At 45.9% G+C, this 14,540-nt stretch overlaps 1 protein-coding gene and 1 long non-coding RNA gene across 2 annotated transcripts in view; both read left to right on the top strand.

Moving 5' to 3' along the window:
• The first annotated feature begins 92 nt into the window (after nt 1–92).
• Nucleotides 93–8,177, top strand: LOC127052342 (uncharacterized). The gene is made up of 2 exons (XR_007774738.1): nt 93–1,532; nt 7,552–8,177. It is a non-coding gene; the product is annotated as an uncharacterized LOC127052342 (long non-coding RNA).
• A 5,929-nt stretch (nt 8,178–14,106) lies between these two features.
• CSDC2 (cold shock domain containing C2) overlaps nt 14,107–14,540 on the top strand; it is a 28,238-nt gene continuing 27,804 nt past the window's right edge. Inside the window, exon 1 of the mRNA XM_050955258.1 lies at nt 14,107–14,315. The gene's annotated coding sequence lies outside the window, so the exon portion shown is untranslated. The remainder of the gene's footprint in view (nt 14,316–14,540) is intronic.

Below are 14,540 nucleotides of genomic sequence, written 5' to 3'. Positions count from 1 at the left end.
AAAACGGGTCTAGCGCTGTGGTGGGGGAGGGGGAGTCGCTGCAGGCTGCGCCATTTTGCCCTTAGTTTCGCGCCGCGCTGGGCTGCACTGACGTCCCTGATTCCCCTTGGGTGACCTGACAGCAAGTGTGAACAATTGGGATGGGGCGGGGAGTAGGAGCCTGTATAAGAAAAAGACACAAATATCAGGACTGTCCCTATAAAATGGGGACATCTGGTCACCCTCGATTCCCCCCAGGCTTGCGGGGCAGTGAGGTTGCATCCGTGCCCTGTCAATGCAAGTTATGCTGACAATCAAAAACCAGTATAATTACATCACTTCTGCATGTTCACACAGTGCAGCTTCTGTTGGCAGAGCACATTCACAGTTGGTGCTTTAGCATCGCCAGAGAAAGCAGTGCAATGTAGGTAGCTATCCCACTGTGCTACTTGCCACCTTTTCCAGCGAGGAGTTGTGGGAAGGTGGAATGGATTACAGTGCATCATGGTGCGGGCTCAACATCCCATGATGCAGTTTTTTCCAACCCATCATTCCATGGGCTTCTGACTGCATTTTTCAATGACCACTGTTTACTGTGTGCCGACCATCTCTGTCTCTCTGCACGGATGGATCCTGCACTACTCTCTACTGTTGAGGTCACTGTTATGAACATGACGTGGCTGGGCATGCAATATATCATGAGCTCCCAGTCTGAACAGGAATCAGAGGTGCCTGACGTGCTGTGTGGAAAGAAACACCAGATCACTTTTGGCATTTACAGAGCAGCTGCACATGGTGGACCATTGCTTTTGGGTTTGGGAAACAAGCACTGAGAGATGGGATTGCATCGTTATGCTGGTCTGGGATAACAAGCAGTGGCTGCAGAATTTTCAGATGCAGAAAACCACCTCTTTGGCACTGTGTGTGGAATTCACCCCAGCACTGTGGCGCAAGGACACCAAAATGAGAGCTGCCCTTTTGCTGGTGATTGTATATGGAAGCTGGCAACAGACTAGTCCGTCACAAGTCAGTTTGGAGTCGGAAAGTTGACCATTGGGGCTGCGGTAACACCAGTGTTCAGAGCCATTAATCGCATCCTGCTACTGAGGACTGTGACTCTTGGCAATGTGTGTGAAATAGTGGATGGTTTGTGGCAATAGGATTCCCTAACTGTGGCGGGGTGACAGATGGCATGCATATCCCAATTTTGGCCCCAGACCATCTTGGGATGGAGTACAAAAATAGAAAGGGTTACCTCTCTGTTATTGCAGGTGCTTATGGATCACTGTGAACATTTCACTGACATCAGCGTGAGGTGGTCCGGGAGGGTGCATGACATATAAATCTTCAGGAACACTGGCCTGTACAGAAAGCTACAAGCGGGGACTTTCTTTCCAGCCCAGAAGATTCCAATGGGGGATGTTGAAATGCCCATAGTGATCCAGGGAGACCCAGCATACACCAAATTCTCATGGCTTATGAAGCCTTACCCGGGAAACCTGGACAGCCACAAGGAGTGCTTCAACAATAGGCCGAGCAGGTGCAGAATGACGGTAAAATATGTCTTTGGCAGATTAAAAGCACTCTGGTGCTGCCTTTATGGCAGTTAGACCAAAATGAGGAAAATATTCCCATGGTCATAGCAGCCTGCTGTGCACTCCACAATATTTGTGAGGCTAAGGATGAAAAGTTTCCCCTGGGATGGAGCGTGAGGGATTTTGAGCAGCCAGATACCAGTGCTATTAGAGGGGCACAATGAGTGGGGGGAGGTACTTGAATCAAGGAGGCTTTGAGGCACCATTTTGACAATGAGCTCCAGTAATGTGTCTTTCTATGCAGCATTCTGCCAGGCTTTATTAACTTGATGCCTTGCATGAAAATTTTGATGATTCCTGACCATGATTTGCACTTAGAAATGATCAAATTGCCACAGTGTATCAATTCCAGCAGCAACTACCGTGTGTAGGAGACCAAAATTGGTTATCTTTCAGAGAGTATGTTTTTATTAAATACCAATTAACACACACAAAAAGCTTAGTGGGAAGGGAGATAACAATGAAGGGCAGTGTAGGCTCTTATAGCTGTGTGTAAGTCCTGCTATCATTTTGGAAGCTGTCCAAAGGGATGAATGGGGTGCTGAGACGGGCCAGGAAATTGCAAGGAAGGTGTGGTAGGAGTTTGTCATCAAAGCAGGAAAGTGTGACAGGTGGACACCCTTCTGGGATGCCCCTGATGTACTGGGACTTCACTGAGCCCGCCTGCTCTGCTAGCCTGGTCCCCCTTTCCTTGTTTTGCTGAATCAGGCTCTCTGGCCATTGGCAGCACAAACACAGGTAGGGATGCACCAGCTGTAGAATCACACCGAGTCTGCAAGCAGCTCTCTATGGGGAGAGTCAGCTAGGAAATTTCCCAGGACTCAAGTGCAGCTCCCCTTGTGGATTTTTAGAGAGGAGCCCCCTGGTGTAGGGTTCTGTCTCTTCCATTCCATTATGGCCAGTTCATGCTTAATTCTTTGTCTTTCCATTCCAGGGCTAACTTCTGCCTGGCTGCTTCTGCTTTCATTTCTTTTGTCAGCCTCCAGCTGTTTCAGTTCCATGGCTCTGATGTGCAGCCTTTTGCCTGGCTTCTTCTGCCTTGGCTTGCATCTCAATGGCTAGCTTCTAGGCTTCCATTTCCTTATCAGCCTCGAGCTGTCTCAGTTCCATGGCTCTCTGGCGGACTGCTTTTTTCTCATCTATTTCCATCTGTTTTAATTCCACCTGTGTCTTATGCATCCTTTTGTTTTCTTCTACATGCAGCCTGTGGAACTCCAACTTTTTGGTAGCTTCATTTTCACTCATTTTCCTGCTTCTCCTGTCCCCACTTCCCTTACCCAAAATAAGCAAACAGAAAATAACAAACCAGTAACAACTTTATCTGTTCTCTAGCCAGTACACTTAAAACTCACTTAAAATCCCCACCAGTGTCTAAGAGTAACAAGCTGTGCATATTAACCTGCTTGCTGCGCCACTGATGGGTTGGACCTCCCCCCCCGCTTGTAGGATGCTACCTGATGTACTGAGATTTCACTGCTCCACTAGCCTGGTCCCCATTTCCCTGTTTTGCTGAATCAGGCTCTCTGGCAGCAAACACACAGGTAGGGAGCACCAGCTGTAGAATCACAGAGTCTGCAAACAGCTCTATGGGACACTATGGGAAAATTCAGCTAGGAAATTGCTCAGCGCTCAAGTACAGCTCCCATCTGGAAAGTACACACACAATAGTATTGTCTTGCGCTGTAGAGAAATCTATACAATGTAAGCTCATAAATTTACCCCCTCCCTCAATGTGGAGGAAGATATGCACAACTTCTCACCCTCCCCCAATTATGAATTGCACAAACTGGGTTTTATAATAAACAAAACTAAGTTTACTAACTGTAAAGGTAGATTGTAAGTGTTTTTAAGGGATAGCAAACAGAACAAAGCAGATTTACTGATCAAATAAAACAAAACACACAAACTAGGCTTAATAGACTCAAGAAACAAGTTACAAAAATTTCTTACTCTAAATGTTGTTTTAGGCAAGTTGCAGAGTTTCTGCAGCTTAGAGTTCCAGTTATTTCTCTTTACAGACTAGACTCCTGTCTTAGGGTATGTCTACACTACCCATGTTACAGCGCAGCTGCGGCAGTGCTGTGACGTGTGCAGTGTAGTCATGCTTTATCGCTGGGGGAGAGCTCTCCCAGCGATTTAAAAAAAACAAAAAACAAAAAAAACCCACCCCAAACAAGCAGTGGTAGCTTTATCACCGGGAGCGTGGCTCCCGGTGATAAAAGCACTGTTTATACTGGTGCTTTTCAGCACTAAAACTTTTGTTGCTCAGGGGTGTGTGTGTGTGTGTTGTTTTTTGTTTTGTTTTGTTTTGTTTTGTTTTGTTTTGTTTTTTCAGCCTCAGTCTAGACTCAGCCCATGCCTTCCCCTCGGCAAGTTCCTTTGTCTCTTCAGGTACTTTTGGCCGTCTTTCTTCTTGGGCAGGAAGGCAATGGAGAAGAGTCTTGTTGCCTGACTCCCCAGCCTTATATAGAATTTACATAAGGTGGGAAGCCTTTGTTTTCAGTGTAAAAGTATCAGCAGTGTCCAAGGTGGTACTTTTTACCAGATGACATTATCACCTGACCTTGCAGTGTCAAAACAACCATGAAACCAGGTTTATTTGCAGTCTGCACAGGAAGGAACTCCTGAAAGAGGGGGGATCCCCATCTTCTAAGACTCACTATCTTTTTCCTAATAGCTCATTGAGGCTGATTGCTCACTGTCTGGTGGGCATCTCCAAGTATAACCACGCTTGTAATAGTTACATAGTCAATATTCCTAACTCCAGATACAGAAATGATACAGGCATACAAATTGGATAATCACATCCAGTAAATCATAACCTTTCCAGTGATCTCTTACATGAACCATCTTGCATAAAATATGTCTTAATTATGCTATATTCATATCATAAGTATATTTCTATAAAGGATATGGAGCGTCACATCAGAGTTTTGTCGGCGGAAGGAGCATTGTAGTCTGTGCACCTCCACTGTTTGGTTGATGAAAGCTGCCTTTTGTCAACAAAACTCCGTAGTGTAGACAAGGCCTTTACACCAGCTGAAACGCTGACTCTTAATTTTAAAACGTCCTAGTTTCTGCTATGCAATTCTTCAGCAGTGGATTCTGCAGCAAACTGAGTAGTTGAAGAATTGGGGAAACAAGGGGCTCTGCTAATGCCTGAAACTTGCCAAAGCAAGATGAAAAGAGAAGGCTTGAGGTGTTTGAAAAAAGCTTTAAGGAAAACCAAGCATCTCAGCAGCTGCCATTCAAAACCACAATCAGTGCAATCGCTTTGATGCAAACACTAAGTTCTTCCCAGTAGTATGCAGCAGGAGTGTTTCTGAATTATTAGATACTGTACTGTCTTGGGGAACACAGGTGGGAGTAGGATTGGCATTAGTGTTTCTAGGCTTTATTAACATGTTATTTTTTTGTAGTTGGGGTTTTCTCTCTCACTTAGTAACTATCCTGTTTCACTGGATTTTTTTTTCTTCATAAATATTTGTGGTCTAAATATTTTTGGTTTTTTAATGGGGGATGATGAAGGCTAGAAGTGTACATAGTGAGGGCATGTACTATTCAAGTTTCCACCTGCCAGGTGAGTACCTGAGTCCTTAGCTACAGCACCCCCTACTATCCCAGTCCTGAGCTCTCCACACAGCTGTTAATGTACCTCAAGCCTTATATGCAGCACCCCTTGCTATTTCTGTCCCAACCCACACAGCTCTACAGATATACCTTCCTGCTGCCCTACATCACCAGCTATCCCAATCCTGGCCCCACAGAGCTTTGCTAGTGCACCTTGATTGGGATCTGCAGCACCCCTTGCTATTCCAGTCCTTGCCTTACATAGCTCTCAATGCACCATTGCTAGGATCTGTAACTGATGCACAGTTGTTTTGTTACAATTGTCTGTTAGTTTGCTCCATCACTATCTTGTGCTGGGATGTGGCTTTTTCTCCATCTCCCCATGCTCTTGCCCACATCCTTCTCCCAATAGTATGGAATAAAACATTTCTACCTCACAAGAGGAAATAGAGGTACTGGAATGGCAGAGAGAGAAAGTCACTCTGGAGAGTTTTGTATAAGAAACAAGACAGTTAAGTGGGGGCAGCAAAGGAGAGAGGAAGGTGAATTAGGGATGGGGAAAGAAAATGAGTTAGGAGCGTACTAGAGTCTGTCAAGCCTTTCGTCTCTAGATCACATTTGGTCTAATCAGGCCCATGTTGGTAATAACCAAAAATGGTCAGTGTGCAAAGTCTGCTCAGTATCCTGTAGGAAATGGGTTTGTGGGTCTCAATTCAACAAATCACAAAACACACCACCACAGCTGGCGCTAATTGACAAATTGGCACCCTCTGCCAAGAATGGGCTGGGGCAGAGAGACTGATCTCTGTTCTCATCCATTATGGTTGTCCCCTCCAGTAAGAAGGTGTGCTGGAGGGAAATGATGTGTGGCAGATGCTTGCATTGCTTTATCTCTTCTGTAGGTGCACAGAGGCACCCGGTGCTCCCAGCCATCAATGCAGCACTATTTATAACTAAGGCTAAGATTTCGTCATGGATATTTTTATTAAAAGTCTCGGACAGGTCATGGGCAATAAACAAAAATTTTATGGACACCTGTGACCTATCCGTGACGTTTCCTAAAAATAACTGTGACAAAACAGGAAGTGGGGGGGTCCAACACCACCACTGCTGCAGCTCACGGCAGCTGTGGGGTCCCCCTGCCACCAATGGTGGCTTGGGGCCCCAGGGCCAGTGGCTAGGAGTTGCAGGGTCCCCCTGCTGCAGTTTGGAGCTCTGGGGCTGGTGGCTGGGAGCTGCAAGGGGCCCTGCCACCTGTGGCAGCTGAGAGCTCTGAGGCCCCCACTGGCTGACAACACCACGCCCCAGCCCCGGGGCTGAAGCAGAAAATGTCACGGAGATCTCTGGAAGTCACAGATTCCATGTCTCCTGTGACTTCCATGAGACAATCATAGCCTTATTTATAAGCAGTATATTCACTTTTAAAAATGTAAAACAAAACAGTCCCTACCCTTGCAAAGTATTTAGGGTGTCTTTACCCATGTTCTGGTAGCACCTGAGACGTGTATAGTATTTAGTTCTTTGGCTAAGATACTGTTATGCTGGGGGTTGGGTGTGATCAGAATCGTAGAACTGGAAGGGACCTTGAGAGGTCATCTAGTCCAGTCCCCCTGCACTCATGGCAGGTCTCGCTGAAACTGGTGGATGTATCACCCAGGCTTCATTCAGGATTAATGTAAGAAATAATTAAGCTCCTTTTGGAATAATAGAGTTAAAACACTAGGAGCCATAGCCCAAAACACCAATCACATGAAAGGCTAATCAGAAGGTGAGTGATGTGGGTAGGAAGGTTTCACTGGGGAGTTATGACAGTCTGTACCCTTGCTCATCCTTTTTACAAAACTGATAATACTCATACAAAGTATACCTAGTGAGGTATCATTTGAAAACTCATAATTTTCTGATCATTATTGCCCTGGTAAAATGTGAATTTAAAATTCTAAGATTCTATTGTGTGACATTGCAGAGACATGCTCCAAGTTTAGAAAAGCAGGCACAGACTAGTTCCTCAGAGACAAAAGCAAACTGACACCTCAGCCAGGTATCAACAAAATCAAATGGACTATCACCTGGTTAAGCAGTCATTATTTGGCAGGAAAAAGGGTGTTACTCCTGTGGGAACTCTGCACCAAAACATTAAAAATTCTGCACATAATATTTTAAAATTCTGCAAAACTCTGCATATTTTATTTGTCAAAATAACACAATATAATCATGCCAGATTCAATTATGTTGGTAATTTATTTCAAAATAATTGTCAGCAAATATGTCTCTAATAATACAGAAAAATAATTCAGGAGATTTTCTTTTTTTACAAATAGATTCCTCACTAGGTAAATTAATGCATAACTTTGAGTAATAATTCATTTAAACTACAATACAGAAATGTATTTCCTGCATCCCTCAGAAGCAGTGCAAAGGATTGGTGGATCTGGGAAGGAAGGAGCTGAAGAAGAGGGAAAGAGCATGGAAATTAACCTGGAGGGTTGGTGGAAGAAGTATGGAACAGTTTTTTTTATGCAGGGGAGGGTCTGTTGGGGAGCCTCCTCCATTCAGACCTTGACTGACCCCTAGCCTCTCCCATTCAGTCAGGCACATCTGCCCCTGTTCCCATGTGTCCCTGCACCTCGCTCCCCCCTGTCCCCATATGGCCTTGTAGCCTCCTCCCAGTCAGCCCCTAGCACAATGCTGTTACCCCACTAGCTCTTGAACCCCCTGCTCCAGTCTATCCACCCCAGCCCTTCTGAACCACAATCTGTGACCTCCAGCAGCCCCGTGTATTCCAGTCTGTCCCTCCATATCCTGTGCTTCCTAACCTGGCTCCATGGGCAAGGGTACTGTTATGAATGCAGCCAGCAGCTGGCTGTTACTGCCTGTCAGCTGCTGCTGTCTGTTCTGGTGCCACAGTAGCCTCTGGTGGGCAAAAGGCAGAACTGCAGCACTTCTCGGGCAGCATGTATTTTCTGTGCAGAAAAAAACTCTGCACCAGACAAGAATTCTGCATGTGCGCAGTGGCACAGAAATCCCCCAGGAGTAGGGTATGAGCGAGAAATTTACATCTTCGCAAACACACTTGCTGTTGCCTGAAGCTCAGTTGGAGATGATTCGCAATGAAGAGAAATGCTATAAACAGGGAGAACAGAGGACCCAGATCACCTCTGTCCTCTTATATCTACTCACAGCATCAACAATGTTTGAAAGACAAAAGAAGCATCATTGAACTGGGGGAAGGGTCCTGGCTGAAAAATTCAGCCAGACTGTGGTAAGCATGTGGTGAGAGAAACCTTTTTACTTTAAATTCACTTAGCTTGTTAAGTTAGGTATTAGTTAGCATTTTACCTTTTATTTCTTTGTAACTATTTCTGACTTATGACTCATTACCTGTAATCACTTAAAAATCTGTCTTTCTGTAGTTAATAAACTTGTTTTATTATTTTATCTAAACCAGTGTGTCTTTGGATTGAAGTGTCTGAGAAATTCCTTTTGAGATAACAGGGTTTGTGCATATCATTTTCAGAAATAAAATGACGGACTTTATATGAGCTTGTGTTGTCCAGAAGGAGAGAGGTGACAGTACAAGACACACATTTCTGGGGACAAGTCTGGCACTGGGAGTTTGCTGGTGTCTCTCTGTAGTATAATTCAGGAGTGGCTGGCTAAGAGCACTCAGAACTCAGCTGGAAATATTTACATGCTGGAGGCTGTATGTGAGCAGATCGGGAGTAGAAGCTCTCACAGCAAAGTAGTGTAAAAGGCACTCTATGTTGGAGAATTGAGGGGGAACAGCTGTCAATCAGTCCAGCTTATACCCTGGAGAATGTCACATGGCTGAATGCAAAGGCCAAAGGGGCCAGGTATTATTTTGGTGGATCTGGGGAGGTGCAGCCAGAAACACCACAAAAGCAGACAGACAAGGCAGCAGAAACACATAATAATAATAAAATAATAATAATAATAATCTCTATTTATTATATAGTGCTTTTCATCAGTAGCTCTCAAAGCACTTTACAATCTGTTGTGTTTATTCTCACAACATGTCCCCATAGTAGGGAAGCATTATTATCCCCATTGCACAGCTGGGCACAGAGAGGCTAATTCACTTTCCTAAAAGCATACAAGAAGGCCATGGAAGAGCAAGGAACTGACCCTAAAGTGCTCAAGCCATTGCCCTAAGCAACTGGAGCATCCTTTCTGCCTCTTGTAGCAGGCCCCTGAAAGAAAGCTTAACATAATGCACCTGTGGAACTCTTTGCCAGAGGATGTTGTGAAGGCCAAGACTATAACAGGGTTCAAAAAAAGCACTGGATAAATTCATGGAGGATAGGTCCATCAATGGCTATTAGCCAGGATGGGTAGGGATGGTGTCCCTAGCCTCTGTTTGCCAGAAGTTGAGAATGGGTGACAGGGGATGGATCACTTGATGATGACCTGTTCTGTTCATTCCCTCCGGAGCACCTGGCGTTGGCCACTGTCGGAAGACAGAATACTGGGCTAGATGGACCTTGGTCTGACCCAATATGGCCGTTCTTATGTTCTTAAGCTAAGAGATCTTTTTAGGTAGCATGCTGGCTGGAAAAAGAGTCTTGGACTACACAGAAGAAAAGTGTCTCTTGTTTGCTTCCTGCTATATTCAGGGAATCAAGACTTTGTATATTCTTCATAAATACACAGGACTGCATCAAAGAAATAGCAGAGTTGATCATCTATTTCTCCTCCTGGTGGAAACAACCCACAAGACCCCAAATATTGGTAACCTCTTGGGTCAAAAGTGAGTGACAATACGTATACTGGAGTGTAGTTGTTTCTGGATTGTCTTTCACTCACTCGACTCAATGATTAAAAGTTATATGTGATGTTGATTTTTCAGAATTCTTGATGTTTTTAAAGCTCTGGAAATCAGATACTCAGCTCAGTGTGTGGTGATAGGGTTTGCATCCTCGATCCCACTAGTCTTGATGCCCTGCACAGCTGTAGACCTGTGTGTGTGTGTTGTGTGTGTGTGTATGCACATGCATCCATCCATCCATCCATCAGCAATATCGCCAACTTTTGCTATCGTATTGCGAGTGCTGCAATATTTGGTGTGTTGCTTAAAGCCCTGGTTTCTGGAATCAAGAGATCCATGAGAATCTCAACTTTAATTTCTTTTTTTTTTTTAAAGGTACTTTTCTAGCTCTCATGGTTGGGGAGAAAAGCTTGAAGCCATCAAATGTTACCTAAAGGCTCAGAAACCAGCAGGGAAATCAAGACTCCAACAGTTGTTATTGTAAACAATCTCATGATTTTAAAACCAACCTTATGATTATTTTGGGCTCTGACTCATGATTTTTGAACACTTGATGTTGGCAATCCCATAGATAGACTTTTCGGCGTTGGGTTTGATCCCTCACAAAAGGTTCAAGTATCTTCTCACATCCAAAGTCTTCCATCACTCTGCCCTTGCCTCCATCTCCGTCCTTGTCTCCCTCCAACACCCACACCCTAATTTCAGTTAAAGCTTCCCTCCTCTCATCTCTTTTTGTCTTTACACACTCGAGACTTTATGCCTTTATCACTCCTCTGTATGCCTGGAACAGCCTTCAAGTCATCATGTGTCATGCTCCCGAGAACTCTTCCTTCAAAACCTCTAAGCCCCCAGTTATTTCATGAAGCATTCAGGTTCTGATACTTGTATCCCAGTCTGTCCTGTCTTGTACCATACTGTTTAGCTTTTGCTATTAGCCTGCAAGCTCTTTGGAGCTACCAAGGAGACTGTTAACTGATCAACACAGAACATTCATTATACAGCTTCATGTACACTTATGGCACTATAACAAGTAAGTAAAAATATTTTTAAAACTACAGACACAGTATTTACTTTGTCACAGCATTTTTGTGGCACTCATCACTGTAGTATCTGAGTACCTCACAAATTTAAATGTACTTCATCACCTCTAGAAGGTAGATCTCTCCTCCTTTCTCTGGGTAAGTCAATTTCTCATGGGACACTGGGTGCTAGTGGCTCCTTCATTTTGTCCTGGGTATTTTACGTCATGGTTATTTGGGAAAACTCTCTAGGTGAAAATCTGTAGTTGAAAGCCAGTGGACTGAATCCTTCCCTGTGCTGATTCATAGGGGCTCTAAGGCAGCTGGGTCTGCCCCCTGGACATAGGGTGAGTCCCCAGCAGGGCCGGCTTTAGGAAGTGCAGGGCCCAATTCAAACAGTTTCGACAGGGCCCTGGCAGGTATGACTTAAAGAAACAAAAAAAACCCAGAAAAACACACACGTTAAAAAAAACAAAACACATGGGGCTTGTACTCACCGGGCGGTGCTCCGAGTCTTCGACGGCACTTTGGCAGTGGGTCCTTCACTCGCTCCAGGTCTTTGGTGGCACTGAAGGATCTGCCACCGAAGATCCAGAGCAAGCGAAGGACCTGCCAAAGTGCTGAAGACTCAAAGTGCCGCCAGGTGAGTAAAAATTTAAAAGGTACCTCTAGCCAGGGAAGGGATTCGCACTAGGCACGGGGCCCTCTTAGGCGCGGGGCCCGATTCAAGGGAATTGGTGGAATAGGCCTAAAGCCGGCCCTGGTCCCCAGCAGGCACAGCTTTACTCTCCAATCCCACAAGAGCAACCAATGCAGAAAGCGTGTCAGGCTGAGAGTGGGCATTCCTATGCCCTGGTTGTTCCCAACTGCCATGGTGGCCCACAGCGGCCATTGCAGCTGGATCCCAAGCTAGGAGAGCTACTCGGGCTTTTGTGATCTGAGATGGGAATCTGACCCCATGGAATACCCTGACCTAGATGCCTTCTCTGTCCTCTTTGTCCCTGCGCTGAGCTCAGCACCTGCATAGGGATAAATTCAGCCCAGTGTCTCTCGCAGCACACTGAGTAGGGCTACGGGTTGGTATGGTCAGTTGTATGGAAAGCCATAGTCTGAACACAGGGGAAAAAGGCAAAAGTCACAAATCTAGCATTTAAAAAAGTGCCCAAAGGGATGGTTTTATTTTAAAGCCGTTTAATAGTATATAAATAATAGCTTAAAAACATTTTGGACCACAGTCCCAGTGCCTCCGCATTCAGCTCTGCAGCCGCAGCAGAACGAGGAGGCAGGTGAGAGCCCACAGCTCTCCTTTCTTTAGTGCTGCTTTGCATCCTCAGCTCCTGCCAAAGCAGCAGCAGGCACAGACACCTCCTACCCAGCCACATAAACTTGAGGACAATAAGATTTGGGCTCACTCCGATTTCCTGAGGATGCCTTATAAGCTGAGCTTTCACAAGTAGAAATCTAGGCTCTGCCCACTGAAGTGGCTCTCTTGGGCATAGCAAGATTGGCAAAGGTATGGCCTCTACAGCAACTGGGGGCTCACTCAGCCAGGTCTTTGAAGAGGGGGACCTTGAAATGCACCTGAAATGCAAATGGTAGCCAACAGAGAGTGCCAAGCCTCTGGTGTGATGAACAGATGTCACGTAGCTCTGCTTAGAAGGCATAGTGGACCATGCAGCTTCTGGGTATCTCCAGGGATTGTCAGCCTCAGGTGGAGCGAGTTGCAATAGTTCAGCCTGGCAGTGACAGAGTCTCAGATCTCTGTGGCTAGAGGGTTAGCAATGAGTATTGGTAGTTGGCCAGCTGAAAGTGAACAGAGATTTCTGGTTACTACATCTACCCAGGCATCCTGGGGCAAGCAGGCCCCTGAGGCTGTGTATGCCTGACCACAGCAGCCAGTGTCAGAGAAAAAGGAAGTCTTCCTTTCAGTTAGTTCCTCAAACTGCTTACTCGGTTTTGAACAGCATTATTTATGTCTTGCCTGGTTTAGTCAGCTGCTCTTCATCCGGGTCCCCACTTCACTCATGTGCTGCATCGGAGGGAATCACAGCACCCATGATTGAGGATACGTTTATGTCATGGAGGTCATGGAATCCCTGACTTCTAGAGACCTCCGAGACATTTTCTGCTTCAGCCCCAAGGGGCTGCAGGACTGGAACTGGCAGTCAGCAGGGCCCCTGCAGGGTTTCAGTGAAGGTTGAAGGTTGACAGCCTCCTCAGGGGGCCCTCCTCAAGGTTTCAGCACAGGGGCTGGGGGAGGGGGGAGGACCTTGAGCCAGGGGCTGGGATGTCCCATTTTCTCTGTGGGAAATATGGTCACCCTGCAGCTCCCAGCTGCCATGGGTGGAAGGGGAACCCCATAGCTCCGAGTCACCACAGTTGTGGGGAAACCATGGAGCTGCAGCAGCAAAAGTCACAGCCAGGCCATGGCTTGCATGATTATTATTTTTTTATTGCTCATGACCTGTCTGTGACTTTTCCAAAAAATAACCATGACAAAATCTTATCCTTACCCATGAATGTTGAAAAGATGGCATCAAGCAGAGTGTAATCTGCCTACTGAGAGCAGCAGAGCTTATAGCATTTCACAGTCTGCCCTGGGGGGCAGGTATTGAGGAGGCAGCATGATAGGATGGATAGGACTAAAGGCCTTGGGGAAGAGAAGTTACCCTTCACTACTCTCTGGGGACCTATCCAAAAGGAATAATAGAATCCTAGGACTGGAAGGGACCTCCAGAGGTCTTCTACTCCAGTCCCCTGCACTCATGGCAGGACTATTATCTAGACCATTCCTGGCAGGTGTTTGTCTAACCTGCTCTTACAAATCTCCAAAGATTTTTAAGAGCTGATTATGACTGGGAATGACTGGAAGCAGCTTAGAGCAAGTCTAGCTACACCTACCAGAGGCAATGAAATAAATGCCTGCCCCCTCCTTGAATCCTAGCTTCCATCCTCTGCTATTCTTGGGTCATTTTCTATTCCTCATAATCAGCCTCTTTCCCGGCAGTTTTCAAGGCTCCCCGTCTGATGTCATGTGTCATCTCTCTTTCTCACACCCTCAGCACGAGTCATGCCTGAACTCTTGAGAGATGTGCTCCAAACCCCACCCCCGAGAGCAAAAAATACGTGTCTCTTTAAATCCAGAGTAGCAGTTATCATCCTAAATCCCTCCCGCCTCCCCCTCTCTCAGGATCCTGACGTCAGGAGGAAGGAGTGTATAACGTGCGAGGCTCAGGGTGCAACATCACACACGCCAAATATTTTCAATTCATCAGGAGCCTTCAGCAGCCTGACGACAGGAGGGAGGGGAGAGAAGAAAAACCTCGGAGTGAGGCTGAGCGTGAAAGGACCGCTGCTCCCCGCAAGGTAATAGCGGAGCCTTCATCCACTCTAGGCACTGAAGCTTTGTAAATTACAGTTGCAGGAGGGGATGTAATTGACTAGGAGGGGAGGGGAGGCAAAATGCGTTTGGTATCCTCTGGAATACTGCCCAGAGAGATGTAGGTGTGCAGTGACTCATCCTCGGAGATTAAACAGTTGTGCTGAGATTGAGGAGAAGGTGTAAAATTAAATGTGAATTAACTTTCCCCT

Source organism: Gopherus flavomarginatus, chromosome 1 (assembly GCF_025201925.1).
Source record: "Gopherus flavomarginatus isolate rGopFla2 chromosome 1, rGopFla2.mat.asm, whole genome shotgun sequence".
NCBI lineage: Eukaryota > Metazoa > Chordata > Testudines > Testudinidae > Gopherus > Gopherus flavomarginatus.
This window is presented reverse-complemented; position numbering and strand designations above follow the sequence as displayed.